The 26020-nt window shown below is 45.2% G+C and overlaps 1 protein-coding gene across 2 annotated transcripts in view; it reads right to left on the reverse strand.

Annotated features, from left to right (window-relative positions):
• Nucleotides 1–26020, reverse strand: part of NAV1 (neuron navigator 1) — a 247604-nt gene that overhangs the window by 40693 nt on the left and 180891 nt on the right. The gene's annotated exons all lie outside the window — the stretch shown is intronic.

The raw sequence follows: 26020 nt of genomic DNA on the forward strand, positions 1-26020 counted from the left end.
GCCTAGACCATGTTCACTAGTGAGCATGTGTATTACCAAGGATGGAGATCAGGGACTTACGTATGCTAGGCATGTTATCGACTGAACTATAGCCCCAACTAAGTAACTCTGTTCCTTCATTTCTCTTTCTCTTTCTTAAGATTTCAAAGCACGGTCTAAGTTGCCCAGGTTAGCTTTGAACTCACTATCTAACCCCAACAGATGCTCATCTTCCTGCCTCAGTCTCTTTAGTAGCTGGGATTACGGGCCTGTGCTACCAGGCTCGGCAATGATCACTGCTTTGTAAGCCCAAAATCTGTCTCCCAGGACCCTTCTTCCGAGGTCTCCTGTTCCAAGCTCTTCTTAAAAGGATCTTTAGCTTTCACTTTGGCTAGAGAGTCTTGAACTGAACACAAGAGTTTCACAGGCTCCATAAACTCGCTACATGTGAGTGTCTGTTTATGCTTTTGGAATTGATCTCTAAGTCTTATATCAGTTCAGAATGGGTTTGTTTACCAGCTTCGCACACGTCCAAAGGCTGGAGGGACTTTGTGCGTGCGAATTTGCCGGTAACTGGAATAGGTTTCTTTTCTAATTTATTTTGAATTTCAGATCATGGAACAGAAATCAGACATACAAGTCTAGGAGCCTGGCCTGGATTTCTGCTGGCTTTCCTCTAATTCATGTACTGGGAATAAGAGAGTGGGTGGTTTAGCCATTTGGCTTGGTTGCTCTGTAGTGATTTAGCCAAATACATTGAGAAACAGCAGAGAAAACATGGGGATTAGGACACACTGCAAAGTTATTTAGATTTTACTACCATTAAATACAGCCGTTACTGAATGACCCTGTGTCCAATATTAAGTCTCCCTTTTATCCAGGGTTGAGACGACACACAGCCCTTTTTTGCAGAAGGGTGCTGAGGAAAGATCAGTGCTGACTCAATGGTCCTATCAACTCTTATGGGCTCAGATAAGATCTCTGGCAGGCAAACAAAGGAACCATTCACAGAGTGTTCTCTTAGGTCAGAGACAGAGGAAGCCCGGAGTACTGAATCTTTCATCTGAGATTAATTATTGGTAATCAAGGGCCTTCAGCAGGGACAGCTCTCTGTGGAAGGGTTCTGTAGGAATCCAGAACCTTCGCTTGCTGGCCATTGTGATGAGACCAGCACCAAATGGCAGCAGGGAGTTTCCTCTTGTTCTTTGATGTATTTGCTTGTTTATTTTCTGTGTATGGGTGTTTTGTCAGCATGCCTGTCTGTGCCGTACGCACACAGGGTGCCCACAGAATCCTGAAGAGGGTGCTGGATCCGTGGGACTGGAGTTACTACAGATGGTTGTGAGCTGTCGTGTGGGTGCTGAGGATTAAACCCAGGCTCCTTGGAAGAGCAGCCAGTGCTCTTAAACTCTGAGCCATCTCTCTATTTCCAAAGCTCTTTCCTACATCAAAACAAAACCCCAAAACTAAAATTACCAGAGAAGGCTACATAGGAGTTTAAAAAACAAATTTCCCAGCAAATTTGCAGGTTGTACAAGGGAAAATTCTGCTGTTTGCCACCTAAGGCTTAAGTACCTCTATTGGGGGTACTCAGCGGGAGAGAGCATATTTCTTGTCTTAAAAACATTTAGAAAAGTAACATTGTTCCTTTCTTGCTTTTTTCTCCTCTGTCTTTCAAGTTAACTTTGCCCATCCTTTGTGTGTTTAGAGTCTCTGCCCATCTCTGTCCTTTAGCTGTTTGCTCACCATCTGACCCCTGGGAGCTGACTCTGTGGGGCCACGCCCCGACACGACAGACTGGCTACTTAAACTAGACATTATCCCTGGGTTTTGCTTTCCTGTGCTGTCCCAAGTCCTGATCTTGCCTTCACTCCCCAAAGTTTTGTTTTTGATGATTTTTTGCTTCCTTCTTCAATTCTCTTCTAGAATGTCTTTTATACAAACAATGGGTTTCTAGACTATACTCCCGAGTTTCTTAAGCTTTTCTTTGGAGGAGGGGTGGCTTCTGAAACAGGGTTTCTCTTAAGTAGCCCTGACTATTCTGGAACTAGCTCTGTAGACCAGGCTGGCCTTGAACTCAGAGATCCACCTGCCTCTGCCTCCCGAGTGCTGGGATTAAAAGGTTTGCACCACCACTGCCTGGCTGTCTTAAGTTTAGTGCTACTTTTCAAACAGAAGTTTATCCTCCCAGACTTTTAATTTCTATTACAGTGTTTTTAACTTCTTGGGGTTCTTTCAAGAATCCATATTTGACATCTTCTCTCAGCTCTCAGTCTGAGTGCTTCTTCGCTTACTGGGAAGAGAGGGTTACAACCTCTCCTCAGATTCCCATACCACAGTGCTTCGTTCTATCTGCATCGGTTTTCCCGAGTTAGCCTGGGCTACACAGTGCTTCGTTCTATCTGCATCGGTTAACCCGAGTTAGCCTGGGCTACAGTGGGCCCGTCTCTGGCTGGAGTGGGTGTGGGGTGAGTGAGGAGGATTAGAAGAGAGATCAGCAACGAGCTAAAACTGATGGACTTCTTTTACATTTTCTCATGTGTCTGGTGACATGTGACTGTTCTTTGTAAGACGGGGACACTGTTTGGACTTGCCACCGGTGGCTTCAGGACAGGAGGTACAACCGGACTGAGTCACTTAAGTACTTTTCTCTTGGGCTGATTTTCTAGAGATGACTCCTCCAAACTCTAACCTGAAGAAGGGTCACAGTCCGGTGTTCTGCACAGAGCTGGAGAAGCCGACCGGAGGTGTCAGCATTCAACTTGCAGAGCTTCCCTGGCTCTCTCCTGGCTTTTGTTCATATGCTGTGCTGACTTGTGTTAGAAATCTAAAAGTCCACACTCCAGAACACCCCACCACCACCACCACCACCACCATTTTCCTCTATCCAGAGATGGCTGGCCTTCTGCTGATGAAGGGAAAGGCTGCTGAAGGAGCAGAGAGGAGAGGAGAATCCACATGAATTTTGTGTGTGGGTTAACTAGTCTTTCCATTTCAGTCTTCCTGCCGACCTGATTACAGCGGCTATCACTTTGACCTGGTTACAATGGCTAACCCTACCACCTCGACCCGGTTACAGCGGCTAACCCTACCACCTTGACCTGGTTACAATGGCTAACCCTATCACCCTGACCCGGTTACAGCGGCTAACCCTACCACCTCGACCCGGTTACAGCGGCTAACCCTATCACCTCGACCTGGTTACAGCGGCTAACCCTACCACCTTGACCCAGTTACAGCGGCTAACCCTATCACCTCTCAGACTCTGAGCATTGGAGGGTGCAGACAGCACCACTGCAGACCTTGCTGCTGGCTCCCAGTCTGGCTTCAGGGCTCACAGATCAGTTCCCACTTGCCATTCACATTCAGCCCCCCATAGTCTCTTCACTATCAGCTCCCCCCACCCCGTCTTTACATAGGGTCTTTCCCCATATTTATTTGTGCGTCAGGGGGGAGGAGCATGTGTTAGATGCCACAGATCATGTGTACGAGTCAGAGGACATCTTGTGGAGTTGGTTCTCTTTTTCCATGTGGGTTCCTGGGATTGAACTCAGGTTTTCGGGTTTGGCAGCAAGCTCCTTTACCTGCTGAACCATCTGGGCAGTCCTAGATAGTCTATAGTGACTGTGATGTTCTTTAGTTTCCTGAGTGCTGGTGTTACCATAGGTGACAGTATCTGTTTCCCTCCCCTGAACCCCACCCCATACCCCTTTCTCCAAGGCATGGTTTCTCTTTGCAGTTATGGCTGTCCTGAAACTCACTCTGTAGACCAGGCTGTCCTGGAACTCACTCTGTAGACCAGGCTGTCCTGGAACTCACTCTGTAGACCAGGTTGTCCTGGAACTCACTCTGTAGACCAGGCTGTCCTGGAACTCACTCTGTAGACCAGGCTGGCAGAGATCTGGCAGAGATTCTGCCTCTGCCCCCCCCAGAATGCTGGGAATCAGAGACATGCACCGTCACTACCCGGCTTCTCTTATTCTTTGTATTAATGATTTTATGACTTAAGAGAAAATTCTTTATAATCATTTTACTTCTGTTGTAGTTGTAAAATATATATCTCAGATGATCAGCAACAAAATGTCCCAAATAACTTTTAACAGAACTTGTCCTGGGGAGTAGGGAGAAGGTATACCCCAGTGGACAGCTTCCGAGTCACTGAAGAGATGGCAGATTTAGGTTTCATGATCTAATCAGACAGAGACTAAAGAACCATCTAGAAGATTTTTTTTCCCAACTAAGAGCGATGGGAGAAAAGTGGCTGGATGGACAAGGTCCATCCTGTAATGTACGGCGGCTTATGAGGCAAGGACAGGAAACCTTTAGGAGAGTTTGCACAGTTTATCAGCATGACTCAGAGCACCACACAGTAAACAGCAGCCATTCAAAAGGGCAGGGAGAAAAAAAGACAACGTATATCTGGCCCCAAAGAACTCAGATAACGGCAAGCTATTAGATCTGTTGTTCGACAGACAGAACCCCTGAACTCACTCAAAAGCTCTTTGCTGCCTCCTTTTTTTTTTTCTCTCTCTATTTTTCAGTGAAAAGAGAAACCGTCCACCTCTCTGTGCGGACAGAACTGAACACTGAATGCTGTTTGGTCCTTTGGTTTCTCCTTTTACTCATCAAGCAGATCTCAGGTGGGGACAAGAGACCTGGGCAGCCACAAGCTAGACCTCAGTGCACCGGGACTCGAAACAGCAGAGAGACTTTACCATTCCTATACAATCTAATCTTTTCATAAGCCCAAACAACCACCCCCACCAGGCAACCGAGAGGCAGACGAGAAGCCCCGAGCAGCTCCTACAGATCGTCCCATGTCACTGTTATCTACGCTCAGGACAGAAGAGGAAATGACCGTGAATAATTGCACGAGGGATTAGGTCAAACACAGTCAGGATGATGAAAAATGAAGAGCTTGCCAGTCAGTGCAGGCTCAGGGTGCTTGGACAAGTTGTGAAGGGGTGGACGCTTTGCTCCGTAGGATACTTAATTCTCCCATCTGCTGGCATCCTATCTCCCAATCCCCCTATCCTCCCTTCTACTCACCCCTTCCTACCCCTCTCTCCACTGCTTTATCAAATAAACACGTCTTCAGTGTTTTCTGTTTTGCCCTGTCATCAAAACAAACAACAACAATGAAAAAAGCCCAGAGTCCTCAGCTCTTGCTCTCGCACCTGTCTCTGTCCCTAACAACCCACTGCCCTTGATTTGGTTCAGGGTCTTCTCCTCTCACATGAACCAGTGTAAGCCTGCCTTCCTTCCTCTACTCTACTGATCCTCCCTCTCACATGTGTCACAGTTTACCGGAGGCCTAATCTCCCTGGCATACGGTGCTTAGCAAACCCACCATTAGATCCTCCCCACTAATGGTAAAACTGAAACTCCACAGCTCACTGATCAATATATCCCTGAGCCATCATCAATGCACTATGGTGATTAAAAGCACAGAAATCAGAATCAGACTGACCAATAAATAGGTTTTAAGACCTACATGCTTTAAATCTCAGCACTCTGGAGGTAGAGGCAGGCAGATCTCTGTGAGTTCGAGGCCAGCCTGGTCAACTTAGTGAGTTTCAGGACAGACAGAGCCACATAGAGAAACCCAGACTCAAAAGCATTCCCCCACCCTCTCCACCCCCCAAAACTAAAGAAATAAATGCCACTACAAACTTAAGATAACACACACAGGGAAATGTAGAGAGGTTCATTTCTGCTGTAAAACCTTGAAATATGACTTGCCAAGTTAAAATATTGACATAATATGTACTTCCCCCACTTCTACTCCACCCTACTCTTCCATCCCCTAGATTCCTATTAGATAACCAACTATCTCACTAGATCTCAGGGAACAGAGGCCTTGCAGGGGAATCAGGTTCTGATCTCATAGCGCAATGATCTGGGTGTTAATGAAGATTCTGGAGTCCAGGCACTGTCCTGTGGTTTTCCCATCAGTGGACACAAGCTCTGTTCATCTCACATGGACATTTGGCCTTTCTTCAAGGTTAAGACCAAATGACACGTCTTCCACAGGTGGACACATGATCCTCCTTGTCAGAAAAATCCTCCCCCTCTTTCCTGTGCTGTATCTATTAGAGTACTCTGCCTGGAAGTAAGTTTGTACATCTCTTCAGTGAAATAAATTTCTCTGAGGGCTGGGACTGAATCTCGTCCATCTTGTTTATATGGTATCTTGAAATAGCATTTAGCTCACTTGTGGACTTGAATTCCTGGCTTCTACAAAAGTAGGAATGCAAAACCTCAAGGAAGGGAGTGGTGACTTTGGGACTGATATAAACATGACTGGCAATTTGTTTCCAAATAATAATCCCTACTGGGGAGTGGTGTTGCACAGGCCATAAATGTCTTAGAAGTTCCAGCTAACTGTTAAAACTCATTCTCTTCTCAAGAACATACTTAACCTTTATTAGAGCCTTAAGCACATTTATAGAGTACGTACACCTCTCATTGGCTAATTCTGACCTCTTGGTCATCTGCAGGTCTGTCTGCTTCTGCTGACTATTTTCCTCCTTAGTCATATGTTTCTGCTTCTTTTTGAGTCTTGTGGGTTTTTTTTTTTCTTTTTCTTTTTGTTTTTAATTATATGGTGATATTAAATATCTGAAAAGGACCACAATCAAATGGCTCAGAACAGGCACCATGAACCTCACAGAACACTTGGGTCTGGGTTTCCTTGTAGATTTACTTAAGTCAGTTCTCCAATGCAGGAACAAGGTGATCCTTTCTGCAGGGCTTTGCTCTGAGCACAAAACTCTGGGGCAATCTCACTGTATGGCAATACAGCCCATCCACTAGGCAGCAGCCACCAGCTTTCTGTCCTATGATGACATTTGTTCCCGGTGGGCTCCTTATACTCAGTGACAGGCTCTGGTTCATTAATCTTTCTTGACTCTTCTCTCCTGCTCTCAGATTTCTCTATACTGTGCTATGCTGCGAGTTCCATGGAGACCCTGTATACAATGGATGTGTGCTGGATGGGTCTCAGCTTTCTGCCCTGCCTTCAGGCTTCAGCTCACAGCGACAGGGTCTTACTTACGGAAGGCCTCCCAAGAAACAGTTAGGAGCGGGTACCCATGTTCTGTGATTAGGACGTCTATAGCCCACCCACAGGTAACTCTTACCTTTGTTCACAGTGCTTATCCAGTGTGCTCCTGTGAGGTAAGAATGCCATGTACTGGGCTGGAGAGGTGGCTCTGTGTTTAAGAGCTCTTCCAGAGTCCCTGAGTTCAAATCCCAGCAACCACGTGGTGGCTCACAACCATCTGTCATGGGATCTGATGCCCTCTTCTGGTGTGTCTGAAGACAACTACAGTGTACTCACATATAACAAATAAATAAATCTTAAAAAAAAACAAAACAAAACAAAAATACCATATACTGTGGTACTCTATCACCCCTGACTAAATCCTCCCCGAGTGCCCTCACAATAAAGAAAGCCCTTCATTTGGCTCCAGTAGTGAAAACTGATTACCCTTCTTATTTGCTTGCCCAGTTGCTCGCACTGACACCCCAGTCTCTGGAACACTCTGGTGCACCCCATCTCTGCTGTGGGATGAAAAGAAGGACTGTGAGGAAGAGATCCGCTCCACCAAACACTGCCCTGTTTGTGTCTGTGCAGACACGAGGGGACCCACGGGGCAGGGACTCTCCTCCCCTCTGGGAAAAACACCAGCATTCACAATGCTCCCAGACTTCTCATAGTGTCTGCCCACTACCTTTTGGGCACGTGGAAATAGAACAGCCAAGGAGGCCTTTGGGCAGCCGGAGGGCCAAGGGTGTGGTCTCACTAACTGAAGGGTGGACTTGCTTGTGGACCGCACAGGAAAAAATGATTACTTCAGTGTCACGGTGAAGTTCTCAAAAGCCACGCTTGAACACTGAGCTGGTTCTTCTGTCCAGAATATATATTCCTGGGCAATCACTAATGCTCAGTGGGCGAGAAATGTGAATATGGACTGTTCCTTTCTTCTCTTGATGGTAGAGAAATATCTAAACTACTGTAAGTTGTTTTCAACACCCCAGGCCCATTTTGTTTTCTTTGGAATTATCCTCAGGAAGAGTTTTGGACTTGGAAGTCTACGATGAAAGTATTCATGAGACTCTTAACTTCTTGCCTTCCCATCTAGCACAGAGGGAAGCTGACATTGCCTTACTAAAACTTGAAACAGGCTCAAGATAGCTGGAAGTCCTTTGACCTCAAAATGCACCCAACTTCAGGGAAGAAAATCACCTAACAATCCTGAAAAGCCAGAACTGGAGTAAGACGACGACTGACTCTTCATCCCTTTAACCAACATGGTAGCACTGTGCTCTGGTACTCGTACAAACATCAGATGGGATAGATGGCAGTCTCCTGAGTTATAGTTAAATAGGCAATGGTGACAAAAGAATTTAAAGCACCCTCTAGTCAAGCTGAGCAGGTGGTAAATATAATAAGCCCAGCTCTATAGTGCCCAAGGATCCACAAAGAAGCGGTACTTTCATAGTGCATGTGCTTTGTATATGGCTGTCATTGGATGGTACTAAAGTGAGTGAGTGAGTGTGTATGTGTGTGCGTGTGTGTGTGTGTGTGTGTGTGTGTTTATCCCATGAGATCTGCCCCTAAGATTCCAATTATCCTTAATATTTTAAGGGGAAACAGAAGTTACTAAAGCTCTATGTAGTCTGGGGTAAAATTAAATGCTTAAACTAAAAATTGACTTGTCCTCCCAAGGAGGCTAACCTTCCTAGCTAGAAATGAGGCTGTTCTTTGTGAGCATGTCTATGGGTCACAATAATACACTTTGTACTTTCTCTGGTCTTGAGATTTTCTATAGCTTTCTTATAACCATATTATATAAGAGTGAAGGTACAGATTTCTTCTTCATGCTACTTCAAGAATACTCTTGCTGATATATTGGGGTTAAAGGGGGGACCATGGATCAGTTGATACAGTGCTTGTCTTGCAGGCACAAGGACTGTCTGTGTTCAGGCCCCAGGGCCTATGTAAAATGCCAGGTGTAGTAGTGTTCTTGCAATCCCAGTGAGAGACTTTGTCTCAAAGGAAGTAGACAGCATTCCTGTGGATAACCCTCAGGATTGTCTTGCTCCATACCACACACATGTGTATATACACTTGCATGTGAAAACACACACACATACACACACATTAAAAACATGACTGATTTGTCTACTTGAGGCAGTTGGCTGAGCTGCCAGTGATCTTTGCACTCAGGAAGGTCAAGTGAGACCGTCTTAAAAAGTCAAAACAAAGCAAACAGAAAAAGAAAAAGTGTCCCCCCCCCAAAAAAAGTATTTTGGGGTGGGGTCTGGAAAGATAGCTTGGCAGGCAAAGGCACTTGCTGCTAAGCCTGATGATCCAGGTTCAACTGCTGGGAACTCTTATAGTGGAAGGAAAGGACCAAGTCCCACAAGTTGTCATCTGACCTCTATGTATGCTGTTAAAAACAAATAAATAAAAGCAAAAAAAGAAAAATATATTCTTTTCCAGATCAGGCTCAACTGGCCTGTAATCTGTGATGGTTAATATTGACAAATTGTCAAGATCTAGAATTACCCAGGACACAAACCTCTGGGGATGATGAAGGAAGGGTTATTTTGATTAAAGTAGTCTGTGGGCAGGCCTGTGAAGAATTATCTAGATTAGGCTAATCAATGTGGACTATATAAATATGAGCTGAGTGTGAGTTTTCTTCAAGTATGCAGCTTTCTGACTGTAGACAGGACCTGCCTAGTTACCTCAAAGTTCTGCTGCCTTAGCTACCTTGTCTTGATGGACTGCACCCTTGGACCATGAGCCAAAGAACTGTGAACCAAAGAACCGTGAGCCAAAGGACTATAAACCAAAGAACCGTGAGGCAAAACAAACCCTCTCTCCCATGTGTTCCTTGAGGCAGGTGTTTTGTCTCAGCAACAAGAGGATCAACTAGTACATAATCCTAGAGTTTAACAAGTAAAGACAGGAGGACTGTGCCAAGTTCTAGTCCAGTGTGGGCTGCAAAGTGAGGCCCTGTCTCAAAAAATTAGAGATGGCTAGGTAGTTAAAAGCACTGGCTGGTCTTCCAAGGACCCAAGTTCAATTCCCAGCATCCACATGGCAGCTGACAACCACCTGTAACTCCAGTTATAGAAGATCTGATGCCCTCTTCTGGCCTCTGTGTGCACTGCATACATGCAGGCATTTAACACTCATACACACAAAATAAACACAAATAAAAATAAGTCTGTAGGAAACTAGGAGAATGAAAAATATACTGTCCTAAGAGATGGATGAAGTAAGTCCAACCATATAAAATTTCTTGTAGGTAAAAATAATTCACTATTAAGTGTTTATTTTACCGTCTGGGTCTTATGTTAGCACTCATTTACTTAAAAAGTCTAGTAGTATGTTGTAAATTCTTTTTAGGAAGAGATAAAGTTATGAACTCTCAAGAAAATGACATAAAGAACTATTTGTCTCAGGCTGAGCCTAAGTTAACATATCTGAACAAGGGAACATGTTTGGGACTCTTAATTCAACCAATCTAGGATTGCGAAAAGATCTCACTATTCATTTGTCTTCTGTACATTCTTCAGGGAGGTGAGATTCCATGCCTCCCCCAGGGTGACTCAGAGTCACAGGAGATGGGTTGCTCCAGCGAACAGACTCCCTTGTTCATTCTCCCCTCTGCTTCCCTCCCATTTTGGTTTATTTTGGCTCCAGGTTTAAGAGTACACAATCCATCATGGTGCCTGGGTCTTGTCCGTGGTGACGGGAGTTGGCCGCATGGCTTGTTGAATTGTTTTACATTTCTCTCTTTTTTAAAGCAGCATAGTTATCTCCATCTGTGTTGACCCCGATGTCACGGGGTACCTGGAATGTGGCAAGTTCAAGCTGAGATTGCACTAGGGTTTCAAAGACTTAGTAGAAAAAAAAGGAGGAGAAAAAATAATCTTTACCAATAATTTTTATATAAATGCTATTTTAAAACAATATTTTAGATGTATTTGGAACACAGTTTCTCCCACTTTGCTTTTAAAAACTGTTTCTACTAGAAAGTTTAAGGTTACACACGGGGCTTGCATTTCATTTGGACTGGAAAGCTCTGTTCTGACTAGGAAGCTGCAGGTCGATGCGCTAGATGTCAGCTTAGAGGAACTGAAATTCACTAATGGCTGCAGCAGTCACGACCTGAAAAGGCTACACAATGCGGCTGAGCCGCATCTGTCCTTCTTATTGACGCCGAACGTGGAAGGAAGAACTGTTAGTGCACACAGTGGGTTTGCAGCCATGGTCTTCAGGGAGTATTTAGGAGGTTAACAAGGTCAGAGTGTTTAAAAAAAAAAAAAAAGATAACAGGGCTGTGAATGGCAGCACGTGCTGGTTCTCCCAGCACTCAGGAGGCGTAGGCAGGAGGATGGCACGTTACTTAGTGAGGCTTAGTCTTAAAGAAACAGAGAGGGAGACTGGGCTACGCTGGCAAGAGACATGTAGCGGTGGTGGAGGAATTAGAATGAAATTGGGTAACTGCGTGGTGCTCAGCTTTGAAAATGTACCAAGACCATCTATAACAATTCTTAAAGTCGGCTATCTCCCTTGCTTCTCACCCTCATGTGGACTTGGAGAGCAAGGGGGAGTGGGATGTCTGCTCCGTTACATGTCTGTGGTTTGGCAGGGACTGTGGCAAGCCAGGCGACTCTGGCCAACAGAGGCAGACAATGGGAGGGATGCATGGGTTCTGCACTGAGTAAGACAAGGCTGGCTGGAACAGAAGGACGCCAGGACCAGATTGTTTTGAGCTGGGAGTTCTGTCAAGTTTTGAGCAAAGGTAAAGATCACCAAGAAGAAACTCTGAAGAACGTAAGAGGGTGACACAGTTTAGCAGGAAGTGTACACTACTCCAGTCTCAGAAAACCAATGGTGTTAGTAATTAAAGACACTTTCTGGATTAATGACGTTCTCACTGCTGGGACAAAATACTCTGGCCAGAGCAACTTAAAGGAGAACGGTTTATTTTGCTTCGGAGTTGGGGTGGTGGTGGTGCATAGTTCATCATGAGGGAACCGCCTAGCTGGCTGAACCATACTGAATCCTCACTCAGGAAGCAGAGAAAGAACAGAAAGCAGGTCCAAGCCATATTACCTCCCCAACCATAGACTCCCTTTCTCCAGTGAGGATCTCTCTTAAGGGTTCTGCCACCCTTCCAGGCAGCATCACCAGCTGGGACATTTCACCTTCAAATCATAACACAGCCTAAGCCCAGTTTGAATAACAGAACTGTTTGACTCATCATCTTAGGTCCCGGATGCTGAGCCTTAATTCACAACGAATTAGGGATCCCTGAAGTCAAAATTGAGTCCTACTGATTTGTTACAGGACAGTAAACACAAAAACAGAGAAAGAAGTTACCATAGCCAGGGAGGTCACCACTTGAAGGTACCTGTTGCCACATTTAGAAACAAATTCTTGGGCTGGAGAGATGGCTCAGTGGTTAAGGGCACTGACTGCTCTTCCAGAGGTCCTCAATTCAAATCCCAGCAACCACATGGTGGCTCACAACCATCTGTAATGGGATCCGATGCCCTCTTCTGGTGTGTCTGAAGACAATTACAGTGTACTCACATAAATAGAATAAATAAATCTTTAAAAAAAAAAAAAAAGAAGAAGAAAGAAACAAATTCTGACCTAGACCCAACTTGGGGAATATTAAAAGGTTAGCTTTACAGAATTTGGAAATATTTCTGAGAACAAACCTAGCTAAAGAGAAAGTCAAGACAAGCCTACCTTCCCCAATCCTACTTTATCTTACTCTGTCACACCCCATGTGCTACTTTGCCCCCATTCCATGTCCTGCTTCCTCATCCTCCATAGCCCAACCCCTCACCCCCCATGTCCTGCTTCCCCATCCCCCATATCCTACTCCCTCATCCCCCTTGTCCTGCTCCCCACCCCATATCCCACTTCCCCCTCCCCCATATCCAACTTCCCCCTCCCCCATGTCCTGTTCCCCCTCCCCCATGTCCTGTTCCCCCATGCCCTATGTCTTGCTCCCCACCCTGTATCCTGCTCCCCCTCCCCCATATGCTACTCCCCCATCCCCTGTGTCCTGCTCCTCCCCACCCCCGTCATTCTGTTCAACTCTGAAATCGCAGGTTTTCCATTGCTGCTCTTTCCTTAAGTCACTCAGCCATAGTTTACAAAGTGACTGCCAGGGTTCCCCATGGCATTTAGAAAGGGAGTTGGTGTAAATAAACACAGAGCTAGCACACCACAGTGCAGCACCGGAGAACGTAAAGGCACTCTGACGAATACCAGGGCATATCTGATGGTCTTTTTGATGATGCAACAGAAAAGTGAGAAAACATCTGTAGGCCTGGACCCAACTCTCCTCAACCTGGTCAAATCTTCCCTGCTCCAGTTCCCACGTGCCTTTGCTCACTCTCCTAAAACGCCTGATCTATCTCAGTGGTGGCATTAGGATCGCTAGAGCCCCGGTCCTAGGTAGAACGGCACTTGATCGAATAAACACGCACGGTGTCCTGAAGATGCTTGACAGTCAGTCTGCAGAGCCAGGTGTCCTTCCGGTGATCTACAGAATTCTGTGCCAAGGTCAAGGTTCTGGGATCTGATGACACTTTAAAAATTTTAAGTATGTAAATGACCCAGAAACTTCCTTTAAACGTCTCATCTTTCCTCTAAAAACTCTGCCTTACTCATTGCATTTAAAAATTTTTATTTTGTTTTATTTGTGTGTGTGTGTGTGTGTGTGTGTGTGTGTGTGTGTGTGTGTGTGTGTGTGTATTCAGAAGCAGGGCCTCACTATGTACCCTTGGCTGGCCTCAACTCACTTCCTTCTAGATACTGACTAGTATTTATGCAGGTCCCCCCTCCTCAAGGAGAAACCTTAAAATTTAGAAATTTTTCTTTGGTGCTGGGGACGGAAGCCAGAGCCCTGAACCTGCTGAGCCATAGGCACCAGCACAGGGCTTCATGTCTAACCAGATGTTGTTTCAGACTGAATTACAGCCTCCCCTCCATTCATATAGTGACTAATAGAGATGGGGATGAGGTCATAGGGTAGGGCTCTAATCCCACAGGGGTGACATCCTATTGAGGATGGAAAGCCCAGAGCCTTCTTTCAGTGTGTGGTCATAGTGGGGAGGTAACAGTGTACAAAAGCCCGGAAGAGCAGCTCTACCAGAAACCAAGTCCAATCGCTGGTCTACATTATCTTATCACAGCAGCCTAAGCAGACTTCTACAAGCATTAAGGGATGGATAGTAACAGTTTCACGCAGACATTACTACCCCACTGCATTCCCTGATTCAGGCTAGTTTCAACCCGGAGCTTTCTCTATCCCAGACATTTATTTACTTATTGGGTTAAGAACTTACTCCGTAGTCCAGGCTGGTCTGGAATTCACTATGTAGCTAAGCCTGACCTGGAACTGATAGTAATCCTCCTGCATCAGGCTCCCAAATACTGTGCCATCATGCTTAGCTGATTTTAGGGCCTTTTTCAAAAATAAAGGGCTTACATTCATTTGTTTGTTAGTTTGTGTGTCTTTCTTGTCTGTCTGTCTGTCTGTCTGTCTGTCTATCTATCTATCTATCTATGCATGTCTGTGTGTGAGTGGATGTGCATACACCATGATGGACATGTGAAGGTCAGAGGTCAACTTCCGGGAGAAGGTTCTCTCATTCCATCATGTATGTCCTACGGATGGAACTAAAGTCCCCAGACTTTAGTCTGAGGTGCCCTTCTCACCCGTTGAGCATCTCCAGGGCTCAACACTAGATCTTTAATCACATCTCTACATCCAGAAAACAAAAGCAAAGGACATTCAAAGGCAACTGTCTGTTAGGGATGGGTAGAAAAGCTACAGTCCCGGAGCGTCAGAGTCAGGCTGAAGTGGAAGGAATTATCTGTCATTGCTGCTTTGACTGCAGGGAAATTCTGTCTCTCATTGACAAAATCTCAGGTTCTGTGAGTGCTCCCCAAAATCAGGTTCTGTGAGTGCTCCATGCGCTCTTACTCACCCGGCAGAGCACAGACGGCGCTTTGTGGGACAGAATGGATGTAATTGGATTAGAGGTATCGATATGTTTTATTGGGAGTTTCATGTGGCAGTGGGTAATTGTAGGGTAGCAGGGGACACAGAGAGAGGCGAGGATATAAGGGGAGACATGAGAGACTGTTTCCGAGATGGAGGTTAAAGCTTTGCCATGTCAGCTGGCAGGAGCACGGAATACAAAGCAGAAAGTTGAGCTGTTCAACGGGAGGCTCCTTAATTAGGACCAACTGTGGGTGAGGAATGCTGATTCCGCTGGCCACGATTTGCCTGCGTTTTTTTTTTCTCGGGTTTCAGAGATTTCCCTTTTGCGCCTGTCTCAAGCCTTCATTTCTCTCCTTCTCTCACTTCTTTCAAAGGGGCAGGAGCAAAAAATAAATAAATAAATAAATAAATAAATAAATAAATAAATAAATAATAATTAAGGCATTTTCTTCAGATGTTTCCAAGTCAGGAAACTGAAAGCCTTCAAGAAGCTGTAATGTCCCTGGAAATCCATTTCCAAAGAACGGGGGCTGGGGGGGAGGGGTCACGGGAACGTCATCAAGTTCACCTTTAAAACACTCGAGGAGCAGTCTGTGGAACACGGGAAAGGAGTTTCTAGCTCCGCTCGGCTTCATTCCTAAAGTTAGTGTTTGTCTTGCCCTCAGTTTCCCCAAGTAGAGACACGTCGCTTAACTCCTACTAACCAAAATGCACAGAAAGCTAAACATCAAGAAAAATGTGACGTTTGGGGTAGGGCAAGGTCGCACTATGTAGCCCTGACTGGCCTGGAATTCACAGAGATCTGCCTGTCTCTCCCTCCAGAGAGCTAGGGTTAAATGCGCTCAGGCCATGACAGTGATTGCTTTGGCTCTTGGTCTTCACTCTAGAAGCTGGAAGCCGGCATGCCCCCTTTTTCTAGAATGATGAACACGCTTGATGTAGGTTCACGGGGTACTTCCTGCCACCCCACCCCACTCACCCTCCCTGAAGGCCTTCCTTAGGAGTGCACCATTCAATTCTAAGGTCCCTGGTAAAGTGGGAAGGAGTGAGTCATACAATTGTTTGTGTTTCCACATCTCTCCCAAACCAACAAGAAATAAGAGGAAACTGACAATAATTTGAAATGTAGGGAAAGCTCAGAGAAGAACCTGGTTTCCTGTGAGGATGAGAAAGTAACTGTTTTGGCCTTTGCAAGGTATACAGTCTCTGTCACATATTCAGAAGCAGCAAGAAGGCAGTCAAGAGGGACTTGGAGACAAACTGCCATGCTCCCATATGACTTAATTTATGGATAATGAAATTTGAATTTCAGATTTTCCTTATGTCACAAAATAATCTTTTGATTTTTTTTAATCATATACAGATATAAAAATCATTCTTTAGCTTGCAGGCCATATAAAACAAGGCAGAGTTGGCCCAGTAGGCCAAAGTTTGCCAGTCCTGAGACGGATCCAAAAAGACCCCGAAAGGGTATAGTGGCACACACCTGTAATCTCAGCGCTTGGGAGGCGGAGTCAAGAAAATTCGTCAAGTTTGAGGCCTGGGGAAGGAGGGTTGACAGCAAAAACGTTGTTTCAAGAAACAAACAAAAAGCTCTAGAAACCAGAAGCTAAGGATTCCCCAATAGACAAACCCTGACAGAAAAAGCAATGACTCCTTAGCTTTCAACTTTTTACCAGCTTCTGATCTAAGATGTCCACAAGCCTCCACAGGACTGGCAGGAGTGTTACTGGTTCCATTTGACTCAGGAACCATGGGGTAGAGGAGGTGACAGGCACCAAAAGAAGCAAAGCGGCCTTAGTGCTGCCTGCACCTCACTGCTGGTACTCTGGTCTAGGAGCAGGTGGCAGCTGGAAGCAGGACGGAATTCAAGCATATTTGTGCCTCATGGGATGAACTGTATAGGGTTGACAGGGACGAAAGCCCTTTTTAGTTAGAAGCACAAATCCTGCTACATGGGCAGGTTGGAGGAAGTCGAGTGCCCATGTCCTGCACACGTTCCTGTTACACGCAGGGCAACAAATCAAAGTCCTGGGTATTAAAATTCTGTCATTCATCGTCACAGCCCACCTGGGTTAGCTCGAGTGAGCAGTAGGAGGAGCAGGCAGGGCCTGTAGGAGGGCAGTTCGGGCCCTCCATTCATGTCCACCAAGCATCCACTCTTAAGTCGTCCTGGTCCCTCCAAGAGCTTCAGGCCAGGCTACTGGTGTGAAATGCTGATCTGGCAATAAACACCTAGCACCTGAGAGCTGCACTCTGAGGAATGAGGTCTCCCACCACAAAACAAACCAACTGCCAGGAGCTCCCTTTGAAAACTCACCCACCATCTCCCTCTCCTCTCCTCCCCTCTATCTATCCCATACATCAGAACCCTAGGGTTTCTGTTGTCTCCTTTCTGTCAGGAAGTGGTCCCCACCCCATCCCCTGTCACAGCACTTCCATACCCGTATGGACAACATCACCAAGCTCCCTTGTTTAACCACACATTTTTCTATCTTGATTCCAAATACAGAGCTTGTGACTCATCCAAACTTTTCTGCTAATAATTACCCTAATGCTGTCCACATTTAATCTACCAAAGAAAAACAAAATAAGGAACTTTTTTTTCTTAAAAATCGGCAAAACAAACAAATTCCAAATTCAAAACCTTCATAGAAAAATCCTGCAGGCCGACACCTCGAGTCTGTCTGTGCACACACCACTATACTAAAAGGCGGAACTCCTGGGAGAGACACAGAAGTGTCTCATCAGGTCGAGGTTTAGGGAGGAAGGGTCTTGATTCAAGACAGGGGCAAACAAATTGGCAGTCTCTGATGCTTTGCAGTGTTCCTAAAACAAGGCCATCCAGACCCTGGGACTCACCATAACCACGTTTACTGAAGTGTTTATTGCAAGTTAAACTGTGTGTTTTCCATTTCAAAAACAACAGGGAGAAACCAGCCCACTACAAAGTCCGACTGCTTCTGTCAGGAATCTGTTCTCTTGAGATGTCTCAGGAGAAACTCTGAGAACAACCTTGGACAAAGAATGTCATTATAATACAAGTCAGATACTGGGGTCACACAAAAGTACTTGTTGCTCTTTCTCTAGACATAGAAGAAAATAAATATCGCGGGCGGGCAGAAGAGTCATAAAGGAGATGAAAGATGAACACACTTTACTATACAGCCTTTGCAATCCCCACCAGGATGACTTTGAAGTCCTGACCCCAGTGACCTGGGCTGGAGTTCTTCATTCCCAAAACTCCAGCAGTCTCATTTAAATTCCATTAAACTTATCAAGGATATATGCTGGCTGTGACCACAGAGATGGGGCAGGAGGATAACGATTGTTTTTCTCTCTTTGTCCTCTCCCGGGGCACTATAAACCCAGCAGCCTCATGGGATGCCAGGAGTCTACGGTACTTTGTGATGGAGTAGCTTACGGATCCCTCAGCTGGCATGCGGGTAGGATTATTTTCAGAGGAATGACACGCAGGGAGCTAGGAGAACTTAAGGACAGGCTTTCCCTCCGTCGTTGGGCTGTTTTTTTCGTCTGGATTCGACTGTCAAAATTTCCACTGTAGCACAGCGATGCACGTAAGTCTGAGATCCTTTGTGGGAAGCTGTTGTTCTGTTCACTAGAATCGTCGGGCAGGCCGGGGTGTGACTCAACTAGCCATAACTTATACCCAGTCGGTCGGGCTTAACCAACAGAACCTCTGCGATTCTGAGAAACATGCAGCAAGTCGACGGTTTTACCAAGAATGTAAGATAACTTGGTGGGAAACCACCTTAAATGATACGGAACTAAGAAGAGGACCAAGGGCACAAAGGAGCCTTCAAAAGATCTTTGTGCCACACTGCCCAGCATCAAGCAAGCTGACACCTAGGTCGCTCCGAATCCTGGAGTCCGTGGAGCTGTTTAAGTAGCCACTTGTTTATCTTTCTACTAGCTTGTACCAAGTCAATTTTCTACTTCTCTACTCATTGGTGCACCTTGGAAACCCAGTGATTATGAAGGACCCACTGTGAAGACTCTTCTTAATATGCTTCCTTTTTTTAAGAATTATTTATTTTATTTATATGAGTACACTGTCACTGTCTTCAGACACAGCAGAAAAGGGCATCAGATCCAATTAGAGATGGTTGTGAGCCACCATGTGGTTGCTAGGATTTGAACCTAGGACCTCTGGAAGAGCAGCCAATGCTCCTAACCTCTGAGCCAACTCTCCAGCCCCAATGCACTGCCTTTTTATAATCACCTGTGGCACTTATTCTTGTTAAAAGGGCATGCATTTTTTACATTATATTTCTAGTGGAATGGCAAGATGTGTGCTAATTAATGCAAATATATTTTGTGTGACTGTCGCCAGGTATCATTATTAAAACAATAATTACTATATGCTTCACGTTTATGTTCCTCTGTCAAGCACTCTGCTGGGTTCTTAAATGTCTGTGCATAGAGACATACGGGACATATACAGCCTCGTTTAATTTTCATATGGATCTTGAGATAGATACTTTACCCATAAGAGGATTAAAATTTAAGATTTCATGCTTAAGGCTGTACTATCAAGAAAAAAAAACATACAAGCTAAATATAAAGTTTGTCTGGTTCTTAACAACACATACACTTTAAACGCTCCCAACATAAGACGGATCACTGAAGTCAGGGTGTTCATTCAGTATCACTTCTGAGTACATTAACAGGCAGCTTCCCATTGCACTCCACTGGAGAGCAAAGACCTCGAACAGCAACGTGGTCTCCAGGCCAAATTTAATTTGTATCTCCTCTGTTACTTCGACACTTAAGTAGTCACTCACTGCCAGATTTGTGGAATTCAGAATTGTGAAAAGGCAAGGAGATTAGTTCCCAGACTTCAAAAAGCCCACGAACAAAAACGCAACGTGCTCGAAGCCGTGACATGTTCCTAGTAACTACAGGGCTTTCAGAAAATGGAGCTGTAGGAATATGTCACATCACTTGATAGAATCCTTCCACAACTTCCAAGGAGAGATTCGTGTATATTCTCATCACATAAATCTCAAAACTACATGTCCACCGTGGAGAGAAAACCAACTGTGCTCAGGTATCAGCCGGTGCCGCCAACCACTCTCATAAAGGCTTAGCGTCTGGCGGGCAGGTTATTCTTCCTGTACCTTTCCCGTCCAGCCTCTTCCTCCTAGAAAAGCTTACAGAGGAATTACTAGGTTCCATAATTCTAAGGCACAACTTTCTGGAAAGAAAAGCTTTGCAAAAGACTCCAAACACTACTTTCTTGTAGTCAGGGGAGGAGGAAGTGCTGGATCAATCTTTTCACATGTGGGATCACAATTCGGAGATTTCTGGCTGAGGTTGATGGTCTGTGCTCCCCAGGAGAGGAGGGAGGAACAGGGTGAACCAACAGGGGTCATTCCATGCACGGAGTCAAGCAAGTCCTCCCATGACCACCAAGAACTGGCTGGATCACCTGCATCTCCGCCCACTAAGATCAGGCTAGCCAGAAAACACAAACAGTACTTTGTGTTTCCATGGCCTGGTGCTCTAGCAGCTTCAGTTGATGTTGTTAGCAAGCTGGTTCCCCAAGGTTTAGACTTTGGGGTCAACTTGGCAGCCACCGCTTCCTAGGAAGTCCTGCCCTCTTGTCTAACAATATCTCCTGGCAATTGCTCATTGGTCTTCTTGATTCCAAGACAATGTTTACAGTGATGCAAAATCAGGAGTTGTGGTCTAGACTGTGGGAGATGATTCTGTATCAGGAAGTAGAGATCCAGGGAGTGGGGCTGTGGGATATAACCATGCCTACCTGATAGACATGAAACTCCTTCCCCAGTGTAGAAGAAATCCTACTAAGAGCCACAGTTCAAGAGGAGATGTAAAATCTTGTGCCTCACTGGATTAAAATGAGCCCAAAATATTTTCCCAGGTTGGTGGCAGATGTACCTGTCAGCTAGTTTTGGAGAACATCATTTGATGACTCCATTGAAGAATTTGGCTTAAGAGACAAACCACATAGCTAGGTATAATGGCACATGCCTTCAATCCCAGCACTCAGGAGGCAGAGGCAGGCAGATGCCAGCCTGGTCTACAGAGTGAGTTCCAGGGCAGCCAGGGCTATATAGTGAAACCCTCAAAACAAAACAAAACAAGATGGGGGTAGGGTGGAGGAGGAGCTGATATTGGGATGTAATGTGAATAAATTAATGAAACCAAACCAAACACCTCAACCAGATAAACAAAAAAAGTAATGAATTACAAAGTGTGTGGACTTTATATCAAGACAATCTCCAATGTGGAGCTTGAAAAGAACCCTCTAAAAGCTCCTTCTTTTTCGGGGATCTTCAGGACAAGGAGTCAAAATCTTGGCACAAAAGTAAAGCCACAGGTGCAGGCTGCTGAAGAGAGGTTTACAGGGATTGCTTTTTTGTCAGAATGCTGACACTGTGGGCTGCTAAGAACCAGAAGCAAAGCACTGATGTTTTTGTAGCAAGCATGTTTTAACAGACACCACACCTGCTCACCATTCCTGCCACCACAGAAGGAAACCTTGGGGCAGGACAGAAGCCTTTTCTGGTCAATGACAAAGACAGAAAAGAACAGTGTTGGGATGGGCTGGGGTGGAGTGGGGCGGGATTACTTAGCTTTGTTCCATTTTCGAGGCCCCCCCCCCCAAGTCTTAAAAACTGCTGCATGTGGTCTGGAGGAGGGATTTTTCTTCAGGGTGAAAATGCAGAGAATTTTGACATAAGGAGTCAAGTGAAGGCAAAAAACTCCGACTTAAAAGCGAACATCAAGGAAGTGGGGATTTTGAGGGATTATTAAGGAGCTGGCTTCCCTGCTTGGCCACAGCCCAGGATATCATCAGTCTGTGTGTGCAAAAAGGACAAAACTTTAGTGGTCAAATGTGCAAGGCCACAGACATTTCTTGACGCTTGCACAGTCACTTGATAGCAATACATAAAATAATACCAAGAGGTGGTAAGGCAACTTTGCTGGAGAATTACTAAGGCAATATGAAGGGTTCAGGAGCCACAGTGTTCTTGTCTGAAATGTGATTTAGACTGGGTAAACCTGAGGAGGTGGGGGGAGGGGGTCACACGAGGACTGAAGCTTCCATATAAACCCACTCACTGTCCTCATCTGTCTGTCTTTCTGTTTGTCTTCGGTCTGCCTCTTTGAACACCCCCCTCTCCCAGCAGTTTAAACAGGTATAAGGCAGGTTTTTTTTTAGGTTAAAGCCACCCTGCTCACTCCCTGTAAGTTTCTATTTAGGATCTTGTTTCCACATTAGGTAGAAAGAAAAATGAATTCTCTTTAAAAATCTCTGCCCTATGGGCCTTTTGCCACGTGTAAGAACGGATGTGAGGTGCACACAAGCTGTCCGATCTCACAAGCCACACCACCTCGACTCTTGCACTATATATGAAAATCAAACTAAGGTTGCTTGTAATGACGCCCCTCCTGCGCTGACCCAGGGGAATCACCAGGGTGAGGCCACCTGACCCTTTCTAAAACAAGCGAGAACAAGGAGTGAGGCCACCGGTTAACGTAGCAGGACACAATCAAGTTGCCCATACGGTAGAAAGAGCACAAGCTGCAGTGTCCTAACGTAGACCACAGGCTTAGAGAAGTTGCAGCAGGCAAAGAAAGCCACACATGCACTCACACCTGTGCTTTGCCGGGTCCTGAGCCACAGGAAGAAGTTTGCAGCTGCTTTTGTTAGCTGCCCTCAGATCTTTCAACTTCCTTTGCTTGGTACTACGCATCTTTCCTCCACACACCGGAACTTGGTGGGCTTGCAAAGACCTATATATTAATATATGCTAGTCTATATGCTAATCCAACTAGGGCATTTTAGATCACATGTCTGACTTCTGGGTTGCATCTGAATTAGTCTGTCAGTCGAGCCTTGAAATTCTCCTCCTGTCTCTCTTATCTTTGTTCATGTACTGAACTGTGGAGTGCCTCTTGACCTTACCATGTATCTGGCAGGGCTGGGGACTGAACCCAGGCAAGTGTTCTACCACTGTGCTTCATCCCCAGCACGCCCCTCCCCCACTTTTGAGATAAGAACTTGCTGTCTAGTAAAAAAGAAAAAAGCGCTTTTTACTTTTTACTCACTATGTATGTGTCCCATACACAGAATCTCCCTGCTTCCGTATCCCAAGTTCTAGGATACAGACATGCACTATCACAACCAGCTCGACTTTCTTCCATCTGTTCTGCTAAGAGTCTTCCCCACTCCACTGGCAACCATGATAGGAGAGTATCTCCTACACAGATTATGAGATGAGGGTTTGGTCAATATACTCCAGTTACTGATTCCAGTTACCTTGTTTCATCTTTTCCCCCCCTCAATGCTGAGGACAAAACCCAGAGCCTTGTCCTTGCTAGGCACACGCTCTACCACGGAGCTAAGACCCCCGACCCCTAGTTATTGATTCAGAATCACAGTGTCCATATGAAAATATCTTCTCCCAAACAGACATGGCAACTACAATGTACGTATCATAAAAGAAGTCAGTTCAAAAAAAATTTGCTAATTGTTTTCTTCATTTTATTATAAGTTCTATTTTGGGCTGGAGAGATGGCTCAGTGGTTAAAAGCACTGACTGCTTTTAACATTAGGCAGAATCAGGGGAGGTGAATATCCAAAGCTAGAACTTATTTTTTTAAAGATTTATTTATTTATTATATATAAGCACACTGTAGCCGTCTTCAGACACACCAGAAGAGGGCATCAGGTCCCATTACAGATGGTTGTGAGCCACCATGTGGTTGCTGGGAATTGAACTCAGAACCTCTGGAAGAGCAGCCAGTGCTCTTAACCGCTGAGCCACCTCTCCAGTCCCTGAAAGAAACTTTTAAAACCCCAAAGCCTCAAAATTTCTGGGGAAACATTTTTGCTGCCCAAAGAAAACAGTGTGAGCGGAGCACTGTCGTTTTGAAGAACTCACTATCGATGCTCTGTTGAGTTTGCACATCACCGGAGCCTTGTCCCAGAGAAGAATGTCTGAAAGACACACTCGACCACTCTTTAGCCCCAGACAGTAGTCAAACAGGAGGTCACTGAATTTCCCTGTCATGCACTGGATAGTGGGATTTAATTAAATAGAGGCTTCTCTAGTTACTCAATTATGGGCTGAAACTTAATTTAGCACAACTGCTTCTGTTTCTTACATTTATAAAACATGCAATGTAGCCCTTACACGGGGCAGTATTTATGCCCCATCGGCTCAGAAACAGACTATTTAAAAACTATTACATGACCATCTTTTTTCCCCCCACGAAATAAGTACTTCTCCTTAGACACATGGCACTTCTTCTCTGGGGAGACAGTCATGAGGAACCAGCAGGATTTTCTTCAGTTGGGGGAAGCAAACGGTTTCCAATCCATTCTCACATCCTAGACAGATCTGCGCTACCGAACAAGGTAACCTTTAATTTGAGCCTCCCTTTCACCCAAAGCACAGCCCATACATTCTTTCCTAATGTAAAGATTTCCAATAACAGCATAAAACTAGCAGTTAATAATAGGTCCCAGCATGTAAATTACAGTGGTCTCCAAAAATAAAGCTTCATGGGGGAAAAATGTGCAAGTTACCACTGTGAGGTAGACAGTCAACGAACAGAGTCCGCACACCACGGAAATCTGAAAGTGTGTGTAACCCAAACTATGCCTTTTCCCTTCCTCGCCTCTCTGACTCTCTGCCTCCCTGTCCTTATGCAACCTTCCAATTAAGTATCCAAAGCCTCCTCATAAGCCTCAATTTCTCTTACATTTCTAGAAAGCAGTAAGGGAAATTAAACGAAGACTAAGCTGTGGCCAGTTCTCTTCCTTGCACCTTACCTAAGGTAACCGGAAGTCTTTGGCTCTTTGTGCCAGAATGTTTGCTAAGGATTTTGAATATGTGCTCAAGAAGCCCGGTAGACTGGAGCTTTCTCAACAGCTCCCTTCCCCCCACTAAGATCTGTCCTTTTCAGTTATCAATCCGGAGGAAAACTGGGCAGGTTTGTCTAAAGGAATCCATTAAGAAATTCCAATGAAGAGAAAGTTCACTTGTCTCTGTAATCCAAGGAAGCTGAGTCTTCAGCCCCGCTAAGGGGGGTGGGGGGCGGGGAGGATCAGTGATCCAGCCCTGAAGGGCATTGTAATTTTTATAGTCCTCTGGCCTTCATCTTTATTTCAAAACCAACCGCCTTCTTATCTTAAGTCATTTAGTTCATGCACTGCTTACTCTCGGTGAAATATCTTTGTTGAGGGCTCTGGAGGTTTTCACTTGAGAGAACAGGACAGCTGAATGCCACATTGTGTACAGGGGTCAAAGGTCGATGTTGGAGCAAAAGCCCCACTAATGCATTGTGAAAGACCTTCGTTTTCACCAGCGAGCTCTCCATGCATGTGAAAGTAAGCGCATCTCTCACCTATGACAAAGCTTTCAATGAGAGGGATGAAAACAAAGGTGGGAGGGGGGGCTCCTTAATTCTTAAGCAATAAGTGAATGATGGAAGGAACTTATAAAGAAACCAGGTGTTCAGGGGAGGGAAAAGCATGTTTATGCCTTAGGCATAACATACTGAACACTCAAAGAATGAATAGAGAATAGGAAATTGAAAAGATTTAAACTTCTTAAACTCCCACCTACACACGCCAGATTCACCAAACAATTCTGAAAAGCGGACATTCTGTGTAAGTTCACAGAATCACTTGTAGTCCTGAGATGCCCTACAAATATGACAACCTAAGAATTTTTGAAGTGGTGTTGGCTTCTAATACTCTACAATAGCAATTTGCTTATTTGTAGAAAAGTCCTTACCGATGTGCTTTCTAGTCAAATGAAATGCAGTCTCTCCAAACTCTCACCTCCCAGCAGAGAAGCCCTCACATGGGGGTGGGGGATGGGGGTGGACTCAAGGCTGGAAGCTTTGGCTCAGGGAACCAATCAGTGATAAGGGTAGATTAGATCTCTGGGAGTTCCAATGCCCTCACTTCAGCACCAAAA

Source organism: Micromys minutus, assembly GCF_963924665.1.
Source record: "Micromys minutus genome assembly, chromosome: 6".
NCBI lineage: Eukaryota > Metazoa > Chordata > Mammalia > Rodentia > Muridae > Micromys > Micromys minutus.